We start from the raw sequence: 11,813 nt of genomic DNA on the forward strand, positions 1-11,813 counted from the left end.
TGTGCAGTAGTTTCATTAGCAGGATGGAGCTGAATGTGCTGTGGTAGCGCTCTGAAGGGGGAGTGACTTAGCACGGGGAGAAAAGTAAAAGTAAAACTTATAAAACATTTTAATACGTTGTTAAATATGTTAAATAAATATGTTAGCAGCTAATACCCCCTGTTTGATTAGTGATATTCTCCATTTGGTAGATTCATTTATTCAAAATATTGTTGTAGACACAACGCTAAAACAATCTAAACCACAATAAAAGAAATATTCAGAATTCAAGTCATCTGAACTCACGTAGACATCCCTTGGTTGCAGTGTACTTCCTCCCATTCTCTATAGGATTTCTACTATAGCTAGTCTCTTGTAGCGGCTTGTCCTTTAACCCTTCCCCTTTGCTTTTCCCCATTGGCAGACATTATGCAATTCTGTCATGTAAACTACTACTTTGAAAATGTCCATAGCTAATGCTGTCATTGTTTTGCCTATTGAACTCTTGTTTATGGGCCAGCTGTTCTTAAGGATATGAATGTAAAGTCTTATACTGAAACCTTAGACATAGAAAGGTTAGGGTTGCAACCTCTTCTATTATTTACACCAAAATTGAGTGAGTTTTTGATTGTGGTAGAATGGCGACAGCTGTTTAAGAGGACTGGAAAACACTGTCTCTGGCTTAAGAACTGTTTTCATTTTCAGATTGCATCGAGGAGCCTTTATTTTATAAGCTTTACTGACATTGTGCCCTCACTGGGGATGTTCACGCACCAGGACAAGAGCGGGGCCCATACAACAATATTCTATGATCTGTGTTCTAATGTTGTTTCTTCATCACAAACAGACCTGGAGTTGAGTTTTTTGTTTAATACACACATGTTTAACACACAAACAAACCTGCATATTTAGGCTGAGTTCTTCTCTCAGACAGTAAACACCCTGTTCCACCTTGTGATGTCATCATGTGGTAATACAGGAAGTGCTGCACTGTGTTTTTAAACTCCATAAACTTTCACTAGAATCATTTGGATCATTTCAGTGCTGGAATTGCCAATCTTTACTGAATTAAAGGTAAAAGGAGCTGTTAACTCGAAAACTACCACTTCGTGACATCACAAGGTGGAACAGAGCATTTTGAGCTGTGGAGATGTAGACTCAAACATATATGAATGAAACAAAATACAACTCCAGGTCTGTTTTTGAGGAGGTAACAGCATTAGAACATGACTTAAAGTTCACAATATAGGACCTTTAAATATTACTAATATAGGGATTTTATTTCTTTAAAGGTGCAGTGTCCACTTGCTTGCCTTCAGGGAGATTATTTTGCTTTACCTAGAATGTTCCATTGTATGGCATTGCACTTATTTATTTTTCATTTACTCAATCACAGATGCTCAAAAAAACCCAAAAACATGGGATTCTTACTGAGAGCAGGGTCGCCTCTCTGCAGATCTGACCTGTAACGTGACCTGGAAGCGTCACTTACTTGTCTCCATAAAGATATGTGAGCTTAATGCCATACTGTGAAACATTCCAGGCAAAACAATAACACCTCGATGAAGACAAGAAACTGGTCAACCCTGAATTGGTGGTTTTCAGATTGTAAAATCCCATTGTTTACATTGAACTTTACCATGAAATATCCAAAATGTAAATTCACTAATGTTGAACCTGATAATTTCTATTTGTGACTAGACCCAAGAACTCGCTGTATTACAACACAAATCTGCATTTATCTGAAACACAGCAATAGACTCTGTGTGCAACAGCGCCCTCAGCCTCACTGTTAGCGTCACTACTTCCTGTTGTAGTATCTCTATGAAGTTTTTGCCGAGTCACGCTAAAATGAATAAATATTTAAAGATGAGGCGGTGACAGGGAGCTCCGGGTGGGTCAGAGGTTAGGGGGTTATGGGTCAGACAGCGGACAGAGAGCTACAGGTGGGTGAGGGGTCAGAGGGTAGAGGGTTAGGGTCAGACAGTGGACAGGGAGCTACAGGTGGGTGAGGGGTTAGGGGTCAGAGGTTAGGGGATTAGGGTCAGACAACAGACAGGGAGCTGCAGGTGGATGTCACGGACAACATGTCAAACACGACACAAATAAAATGAATCCTTCTGTTTAGAAAGAGACATGTTTGTGTGTCATTGCTAATGCTAATTCTGAGGCACAATAAATATCAAAACAACACCACAAACTCAAGTATTCTACATATAAAAATAATTGTGTAGTCTTTATTTTAATTAATTTGAATTTTAGGCTGTTTATTTTATATTGTACGGTTTTAATAAAAGTTAGTATAAGCTTTGGAGACACAGGGGTCTGAGCAGCTACAGACAGTATTGAAGGATGGGTCAAATGCAGAGGTCAAATGCACACTAAGTTTTCCTGTGTGGACATTAAAGAGTAGAACATGAGTAAGTAGGGATTGTTTTATGGTGCCCTATTAGTTTGAACTGGAAACAGCTCAGGATACTGCCAAATGAAAACATGAAAACTACAGGACATGAACCTGCCGACTGCGGTGAGTGGACATCCCCAGCCTTGTGTCATTTGTACATTGTAAACATAAAGCTAAGACTCTTCAATGAAGGGTTTCACTTCTGTACTACATGGTTGAAGCTCATGTACATTTAAGCTAACATAAAGAGTTGCCTTTTGAACTAGTTTTTGATTAAATCGGGTTAAAAAACGACCTGGTTTAGTCCCCAATCAATCAGAAAGCTCCAGGTAATTTCAGGAAGCAATAAGGCACTGATTAAATTTTGAAGATGGCAACTTGGATAAACATTAACGGTGGTTTGTAGGTATCAGAAAAAGTGATGTTGAGCAATACCATGGTAACAGCTCAGAGGTGGAGTGGAGCTACCTATTTAGACAAAGTCAGGGGTCTTAAAGGGAAATCTCATTGGAGTCATGGGCTGGTTTACACTGAGCGGTACGGTCATGGGCGTTAGGTTAATCTGGGGTAATACTGATAGTACGGTCTGCTGTGAGTGATGGCGTTTAGGAACACCTACCTCTGCAGTATTTAAACACAGAAGAGATTTTTATATTTATTGATAATTATGATAAAATAATAGAGACATTTTGTTTTTGCGAGGCCCAAAACATTTCGAAATGGTATTGATATTGTCGTGACCCATTGATATATGTATTGACTTTTGAGATAAACGTATTGTTGCATGGCTGAGAGGAGAGCACTCTAGCCTCATAGCAAGAAGGTTCCCGGTTCAATTCCCGGGCCTGTCTGTTGTCTGAGTTTAGCATGTTGTCCCTGTGTCTGGGTGGGTTTTCTCGGAGCACTCCAGTTTCCCCATCAACCAAAACATGCACAATAGTTCAAATCCTCCAGCTGAGGTTGTCCTGACCAAGACTAGCTCAAGATCTGGAGATGAGTCCAACTGCTCCTGACAGGTTTAACCCAGAGACAGTGAAGCATGGGTCAAACGCAGAGACAGATTCCTTACAGGGACAATAAAGTATATCTTAACCTTTATATCAACATAACCACATTACCATGGCAACAGGAGCATCGTCATCAGTTTTATCTCTTTGGCTATCTTGCACCTAATTGTATGTAACCCTAACCCCCCAGCCGGGTGCTCCTGTCCAAGATAACAGCCCAAGATATCTGGGAATAGGTCATTTTTTAATATATTTTCATTATACTGATGGATTTTAACAGCACAGTTGTATCAAAAGCTTGTGAATAGAGCCCCAAAATAGTAGAGTAGGTAATGAACTGTTTAGTTAAGCTTTAGAGCGTGTAAACAGACCAGGACTGAACCGTTCCGCTCCAGTGTAAACTAAGCCACATTACAGGGATCTGGTCTGGTGTCAGGGTAAATCCCATTTTAACATTGGGTGGGTGCTTTATTCACCTTATCGTTTATTTATGCATTATTTATTCTTCAACTGCAAAGAGGCGTCATCTCATAGTAGAATATTATCATTTTTACTACCATCGACTTGTTAACCCGTTTGCATACTGTACAAAATAAAGTCTATTTTAAATATTTTAAGAAATATTTTGTATTTAACCATGAAGTTTAATTTGTCAACATGTATAAACCAAGCTAAAAATATCATATGTCTGTATAGTTATCATAATGAGAGTAATTTTATAGTGCTTTAAACCTTTTTTAAAGTGCGTCTTGAGGCAGGATCATGGGCCTAATACTGGCGTTGTCTAGTTTAACCAGAAGGAGATTAAATGATCGTGCCATGGTTTGTTTTATAGTGCTTTTGGAAAATGCTAGCTGAAGTTTCTCGTTGTGGTATTATATCTACATACATTCATAAGCTGTATTTCCTGTGTTGAATGTTAGCTAACGTCCGCGTCTTTTTCTGTGTTTGTCTTCCAAATTAAAATCATTTAGTTTCTCTATAATGTCGGTTAAAACATTTGACTTTTATTTCATGGTTTGGTAAATGTTCTGCTGTTGTTGCACTGATGATATAATACAGTGGGATCATTAGGTACAAACCACATATTTGCAAAGACTTTTTCTAAAATGAATAAGCTTTTTAATGAAAATGAGTAAAGGTCGTATTGTTACTAACAGGGATTTTGCATACACTTTGCATATATGGGGTTTGTATGCAGAGATTGGTGTAATGTCACAACAGAGCCGTATGTTTCTCCATTCCTGATTGTTATGTAGCATTTGCAGTTGTAGCATTTGATCAATTCAGTGTGTCTGTAATGTTCTTTATGTGGATTTAAATGCTCATCGCCTTACTCCATGTGTGTGCATTACATGACGTCCAGGCAAAGCCAAAAACGTACGAAGCACTGTTCATTAGGATTTTCAAATCCGGCTCTCTCCGGGCCGCGGTCCGAGAGGCTCAGTAGCATCAGTTCATGCTGTTTTTCTGACACTGCATCTGTAAAGTCAGATCAGAGCTCAGAGTCTAGGACAAGCCCTTCGTCACTAACACACTAACACTACACCAGGCTCCGCCACAGCCTGTGTGACTGCCCCTAACTCACTAAAGCTTCAGTGCATTGCCCCCGATAATTGGCATGTCAGGTACACTTGAACACAGTGTCAGTGACTTTTGTACTGCAGGTTACGTGCAACATAAAGTAATTATGCACACTTGTAATATTTTATATTTTCATATGAGATTTAAGTGCTTTTTGTACTCACTGACATCTTTTTTCCTTCTTGCATGAAATGCAAAACAGGAGGAAAAAAATGTTTTCATAAAGTATATTTGCATTTGGTACTCCAATAGTATATCCTGTGGCAAGCGTTATGTTTCATAATTTTATTTACAAAACTATGCCAAGTATTTCAAAGCTATTTTTAGAGTAAAATTAAAAGAAGTCATTCACTTTTCTTTTGAAACATGCCTTTATCTTTGTATCTATAAATATGAGCATAATCCATAGTCATGATTGTGCTACTGTTGTATTATATTGCAGTCTGATTCATAATAAACTCTTTGCATGAAAACAGCGTGTGGATGTTTTACTGGTCTTTATCACTGGGTCTATATCAGCCTCTGGTCTGTACCAGAGTTTACAGAGTTTATGTTTTTATTCAGTTTATCATTGAGTCTGTATCAGTCTGCGCTCTTTACCACAGACTCTAAATAGACTGTATGGTTTTACTCACTTTACTTCTTCTGTGTTGCTGCAGCTGTTCTGTCAGTTCTTCTCTCTCCCGACTGTAACGTCTGGAAGAAGAGCCCATAGACCAGGGGTCAGCAACCTCTAACACCCAAAGAGCCATTTGGACTTGGTTTCCATGGAAAAGAAAACACTGGGAGCCGCAAATACTTTTTGACATCTAAAAGGAAGATAACACTGTATATATTGTTTTATTTTTTCATCTTTCATGAGTGCTGTTTGTTTATAACATAGTTCATAGAGGAGAATAGCTGCTCACATACATAGACATATATTTAATATCACTCTATTTGTGATTCTGAAGAGTGTCCTTCTGATGGGCAACATCTTCAAGATCCTCTGTCAAGTGTTTGAATTTGGACATCCACAGATCAGGTTCAGGTTGACTTACGCCTGCAAATGTGTTTTGGGCGGCATTTTGGCAGGTATACCAGCTTCAGCAAGTGTGACACTAATTTTGAGCAATGAAAAATAAGAAAATACAATTTTATTATTTCAAAATCACAATAATCTTCCAATTTAGAACTACAATAAAAAAAGACCTAACACAAATAAAATACACTTATAATGATTTGTTTTCCCAAGCCACGCAGAGTCACAGTATAAGGATGAAAGAGGCGCATGTGGCTCCAGAGCCGTGGGTTGCCGACTCCTGACACAGACAGTCTATGTGCTGCAGCTGCTCAAAGACCTGCACAAAACAAGAGGGAAACGTGGTAATCACAGTTAGGATTTACAGTATTTATTTTGACATAGGATTTATGCTAATGTGGACCATCGCCAAGAAAAGCAGCCAAGCAAAGCCCACACAGCCTTTATGTACAACCAAAGCACTGTCTCACACTCATCGTACATCGTGTACTGATGTGTTTTTGGGTACTTGTTTACTTTTTTCTTATTTTATTGATAACTTTGTCGAAAATTTTTTACAGAAACATTATTTTATTAAGAACATCCTGAGCAGTGCTTGCATGTCCCCAGAGGTCCTGGGAACCCTGTGCCCCTGGTTGGAAACCCTACACCCATAGAAAAAAAAGGTGACACTCTCTAATATTCAGTTGTTCCGCCTTTAGCTTTGATTACAGCACACATTCTCTGTGGCATTGTTTTGCTTCTGAAATGTCACAAGATTTATTTCCATCCAGTGTTGCATTAATTTTTCAACAAGATGTTGCATTGATGATGGTCGAGTCTGACGCTGCACAAAGCCTTCTCCAGCACATCCCAAAGATTCTCAATGGGGTTAAGGTCTGGACTCTGTGGTGGACAATCCATGTGTGAAAATGATGTCTCATGAAATGTGATAAATGGCACATGTTATAGATTCTAAATGTGCATGACCCTAATTCAAATACAACTTTGTTCACTAGGACCTGGATAATAAATGTAATAGTTTTTAGACAGTTCATTCTCTCACATTGTCATTCACATACACAGCTGTGTCAGAAATGCAGTTCCACAGAGTGCCATTGGTCTGGACCAGGTCTCAGGTTTGGTCTCTGGTCTCAGGTCTTTGTTCTCAGGTCTGGTCTCTGGTCTCAGGTCTCTGTTCTCAGGTCTGGTCTCTGGTCTGGTCTCATGATGAAGTGTAGGTAACTATGCTCAAATTTCAAAATAAAGCCAAGTTTAACTGCTCCGTGGCTGTTTCTTCCACAATTTTTCCTTCATACACAAATACATCTGCATTAGACATTATCATTTTTATCTAATAATATCAACAAACAACATTGAATATAGTGGTATCATATAATCTGCAAAATATAAATCAGTACAGTCACTGGATGGCGCTCTGTGTGGACTTCAGCAGTGGCACGACCTCAGGGCTGTAGTACCTCTAATCCACCACACAGCGGCGACACATGACAACAGATGCTCTGGCCTTTCACCGTAAATATGGCATCTATGTCTCAGACTGAAATGTGAACTGCTAAAGTAATACAAGAGTCACGTGTTCATTCACATGTTTGTAGAGACATTTACCGGTACTCTGTTTTACTCAGACCTGACTATTTTTAAATTTGAGATTGAATTTTACTGTCTGGCACTGCAAAACAGTCTGTTGCTTATAGAAATTTGTTTAAACTAAGTAGATTTTCTGGACCTATCAAATAAATACTTTTCAATGGTAGTAAGATGCTATTGTAGCTAAAGGTGTCCTGGGGCAGACTGATGGAAATGGGGCTGCCAAACTGCACCGTCGACCACCACCACCAAGACCTACACCCCACATTCATACTAGACAACTGGATGAAGTGTCTTGCATAAGGACACAACTACCACTGGCACTCCACTCTGCACCTGGAGTTCCCAGCGGTCTCCAATGTCAGCGTCTGAGATCAAGACTTTTTATAAGACACTTTTAAACTTCAGAACTGTAAACTTCAGGTGGAGAATTGAGTTAGTTGAGTTATTTATTATTGCATCAACCTGTATTGTGATTTAGATACTTTTGCATTCATCTGATCAAGTAATAACTACTCAAATTAATTACAGTTAATGGTTTGAATCCAATAATCTAACTGTTGTATGTTCCAGAGTGTGGTTCCTGCCTGTGCCCAGCTGCAGTCTCCTCTCTGGGAAGCTTCCCTCCTCTTTTCCCCCTCTCCCTGCTCCACCTCCATGCTCCTGTAGTGTTAAACAGCTGATCTATCCTCTCTCTGCTCCCTCAGACCCAGGCTTCAGGCTATTTATGGCCGGCCCCTCTCCCTCCATCGTCCAGCCCATACAAGGCAAGGGGGGATGATGTTACCGCTCCAATTTGGCCACCTCTCCTCCAAGCTTTTGTAAGAACTGTTTTGCACCTTTTAACTCCCTTTAAGATTCACACTTTTATTTCTCATCATTACTTCTGTTTAATCCAGTATTGTTGCAGGCTGACAGCTGATTGTGTTTGTTTCGGTTGTCTCCGTTGATGGGCAAATGGACTTGTCTTTCAGCGCGATTATTTGAGCAACGTGGAAAGTACCAGGTTAAATTTATCCAGGTTGAAGTGGGACAGATTTGCTGGTGGATGCCTCCAGGATCCTGTCTCTTTCGGGGGGTTACCTGTTCACACCTGGCTGCACCATTTTTCAACCTTAAATTTCCTGGATTAAAAGCAAACAATGGACCGCCCCTTCTGAAACACCTGGACTCTAAAGATTTGGACAATATATTCTGTAAGTACATTTTAAACAGGTGATTTAAATGACTTTACTTAAGACTAGGCAGTGTACTACTTTTTTTTTTTTTTTTTTTTTTTTGCATTCTGAGGTTGTTCAGGACTGTAAAGTAGACTGCAGGTATGTTCTTTGCAAGTTCTGCAGAAAAAAACAGCATTTTAAATCAAAAGGAATATATTTTAAGTTTAAAATTGTCAGAAAAATGTATTTGCTGGCATGCATACAACAAGGGAGTGATGAAGTACTCCGTTTTGTAACCCTTAAGTAAAAATAAAGATATAGAGGTAAGAAGTTAGTAAAAGTAAAAGTATCACATGAAGAAATCTACTTGAGTAAAAGTACTGAAGTACCCGTTTAAAAATGTGCTTCAAGAGTAAAAAGTAAAAGTATTTCACGCAAGTTTTGTTCATTTGTTAAAGTGTAAATGTAAAGATAGTGATTAGAAATGAGCAATATGAAGCGATATGAATCAGTTTCTTCATTTTTTTTATGAGTTTTATGTATTTATTTTTATTTTCTCAAAGCCGAAGCGTAAACTCAAAAACTTTAATCAGGATGTTTCCACGAATATGGTCAAAATAACCCCTCAAATCATAGGAAAAGTACTTTTTACTGCTCAGTCCAGTTCAAAAATGTAGTGGAGTAGAAAGTACAGATACTGCTCTCAAATATACTGAAGTAAAAGTAAAAGTATCCACTGTAAAACGTACTTAAAAGTGCAGCTTCTTAAAAATGACAGTACTTTACTACTTTTACCTATTACCTTCCGTCACTGCTTACGACATATTATTAAACGCAATTAATTATCTTTATTTCATTCATTGTAAGTCAAATACTTCCACGTTTCAGTAGTTTCAAACCACATATATAGTAATTCTATGTCTGGACTGTATTATGTGTCCTGGCAGAGAATGCACGACTACATTTTAAATCTTCAGTATTCAGCATTCTGTACTTATATTCTCTATTTGTACTTCATAATCGTCCAGCACTAAATTTAAATATGGAGTTATTTTTACCTGGAGGAGTACTTGCTCCTCTAGTTGAGTACAGTTGTGTATGTAGCAGCTTTTTAGACCATTTAAAAGTGTAATATTTATTGTAATATTTAATACAGACAGGGACAGGTCAAATGTGCATTGTTTAATTGCAGATTTGTGTTGTAACAGTGAGTTCTTGGGTCGAGCCACTGATAAAAAAAACAATCAGGTTCAACATTTGTGCATTTACTTTTTGGATATTTCATGACAAATTTCCACGTGATCAATAGAGCGAAGTGTCTTTTTTGCCTTTTGTCTTTTGGTTGACGGTTCGTATCCCACTCTCAACATAAAACATCATTAGTCGAGTGGTCAAATCCACAGACTCACAAGTTGGCGGTGCGATTCCAGCTCCCATAATTCAATGCTTGTTGTTGTGTCCTTGGGCAAGACACTTAACCCCCCAGTGTCTGTGTCTAGTTCCTTGATGTAAAGCGCTTTGTAAAGAGCCTTGACGGTGGAAAATGTATCCTTCTACAATTTGAAAACCACACACACATTTGCTCTTAAAACTTCGTCCAGTTAACAGAATTCAAGCTTCTTTTGCTATTAAGTCAGCCACTAAAGTAAACAACAAATGGCAATGTACATGTTAGTATTTTTTTTGTCTTTTTTTTTCTATTTAATGAACAATATGTGAGTGTCCCGTTAACTTACACTCTTGTCTCTATGTCTGTATAAACATTAACATTTGCATAGCTCCTGTACAGCTGTAGTGCGCCTCTGACAGCTGACAGAGCACAGAGATCCTGTTGTTCTCTGTCCGTGTTACAATCCCTCATGTGTCTGTGTTAAATGTGTGTGTGTGTGTGTGTGTGTGAAAGCTTTTGTAATAACACTAATAGCTTTATTTCTATTGCACTTTTCCAAAACGTGGCTACAAAATGCTTCACATAACCCCATAAATAACCTTGAGGATACATATATACATAGTCCTGTTGCGATAATTACTCTATTGACAAAGCCTAACCCTCATTTTTGTCAGTATTTATCGTGGATACATTCTGTCAGAGAAATATTTTGTTATTTTTCTGTTCTACGCTGAGATTTGAGCTGCAGAATGTCGACTAAAACGCTCATTCAAGATACAAACTGCTAACTTCCAATGTGTTTCCATGTCTGTTTCTTTATCGCAGAGGTTTTTTGTTACATTTACAATAGTCCGCAGACAGTAATTTAGGGTTATTGTGTCAGTTGCATAAAATATTGTCGATATCTTTCTCACCGATGCATCAAACTTCAGTATTTGTGACCGTGACAGGCCTGGATATGCAGCCAATTCTAAATCAAATCAAAACAGCGTGTGTTAGATTCCCTCACGCGTGTCTGTGTTATATTACAGCGTGTGTGTGATTGTATGTGAGCTTTGTGTGTGTGTGCGTGCGTGTAGGGGGGGGTTGGGGTGTGTGTGTGTGTGTGCGTCAGGGGCAGTTGGTCTTCGCACCTGTCTCACCCGTCACAGAGAGCGGACAGCTTTACAGTCTGACCCCGAGAATGAACCCTGAGCCCGGACACTGTTAGAACACACACGTAAGACCCAAGTACAACAAAGTACGCCTCAGTGAGCTTAGAGGAGCCGTCTTTGGTTAGACAAACATTTTACACTTGGTATTAAGTCATTTCCTTGTTGAAAATCTGTACTCGGTTGTATGGTTGTCTCATTCAACAAGGGGTGATGCAGTATTAGAGTTAACTTAATAAACACCAGTAAGAAGTAATAGAATATCACTGTATTTCCTGAACTTTCTTTGAGACTGCCCACGTAGCAGAGACAGAGGGCTGGTGTTTTTGAGGAAAACCTCTATCAAATCAGGCCAAAAGTCACATTCTGATTGGCCAAGAGCTGCAGTTTCACCATCCCGAACAACCAGCAGCTCTTCATGATTCAGTTCATTTTCTCGTCTCCAGAAATGTGTTTGCAGATGTCGTGAACAGTTGTTGACTTGGACACACTGGTGAATGAAGTGGCAGACAGGGACATATAGTCTG

The sequence above is a fragment of the Periophthalmus magnuspinnatus genome, chromosome 17, assembly GCF_009829125.3.
Source record: "Periophthalmus magnuspinnatus isolate fPerMag1 chromosome 17, fPerMag1.2.pri, whole genome shotgun sequence".
In the NCBI taxonomy this organism is placed as follows: domain Eukaryota; kingdom Metazoa; phylum Chordata; class Actinopteri; order Gobiiformes; family Gobiidae; genus Periophthalmus; species Periophthalmus magnuspinnatus.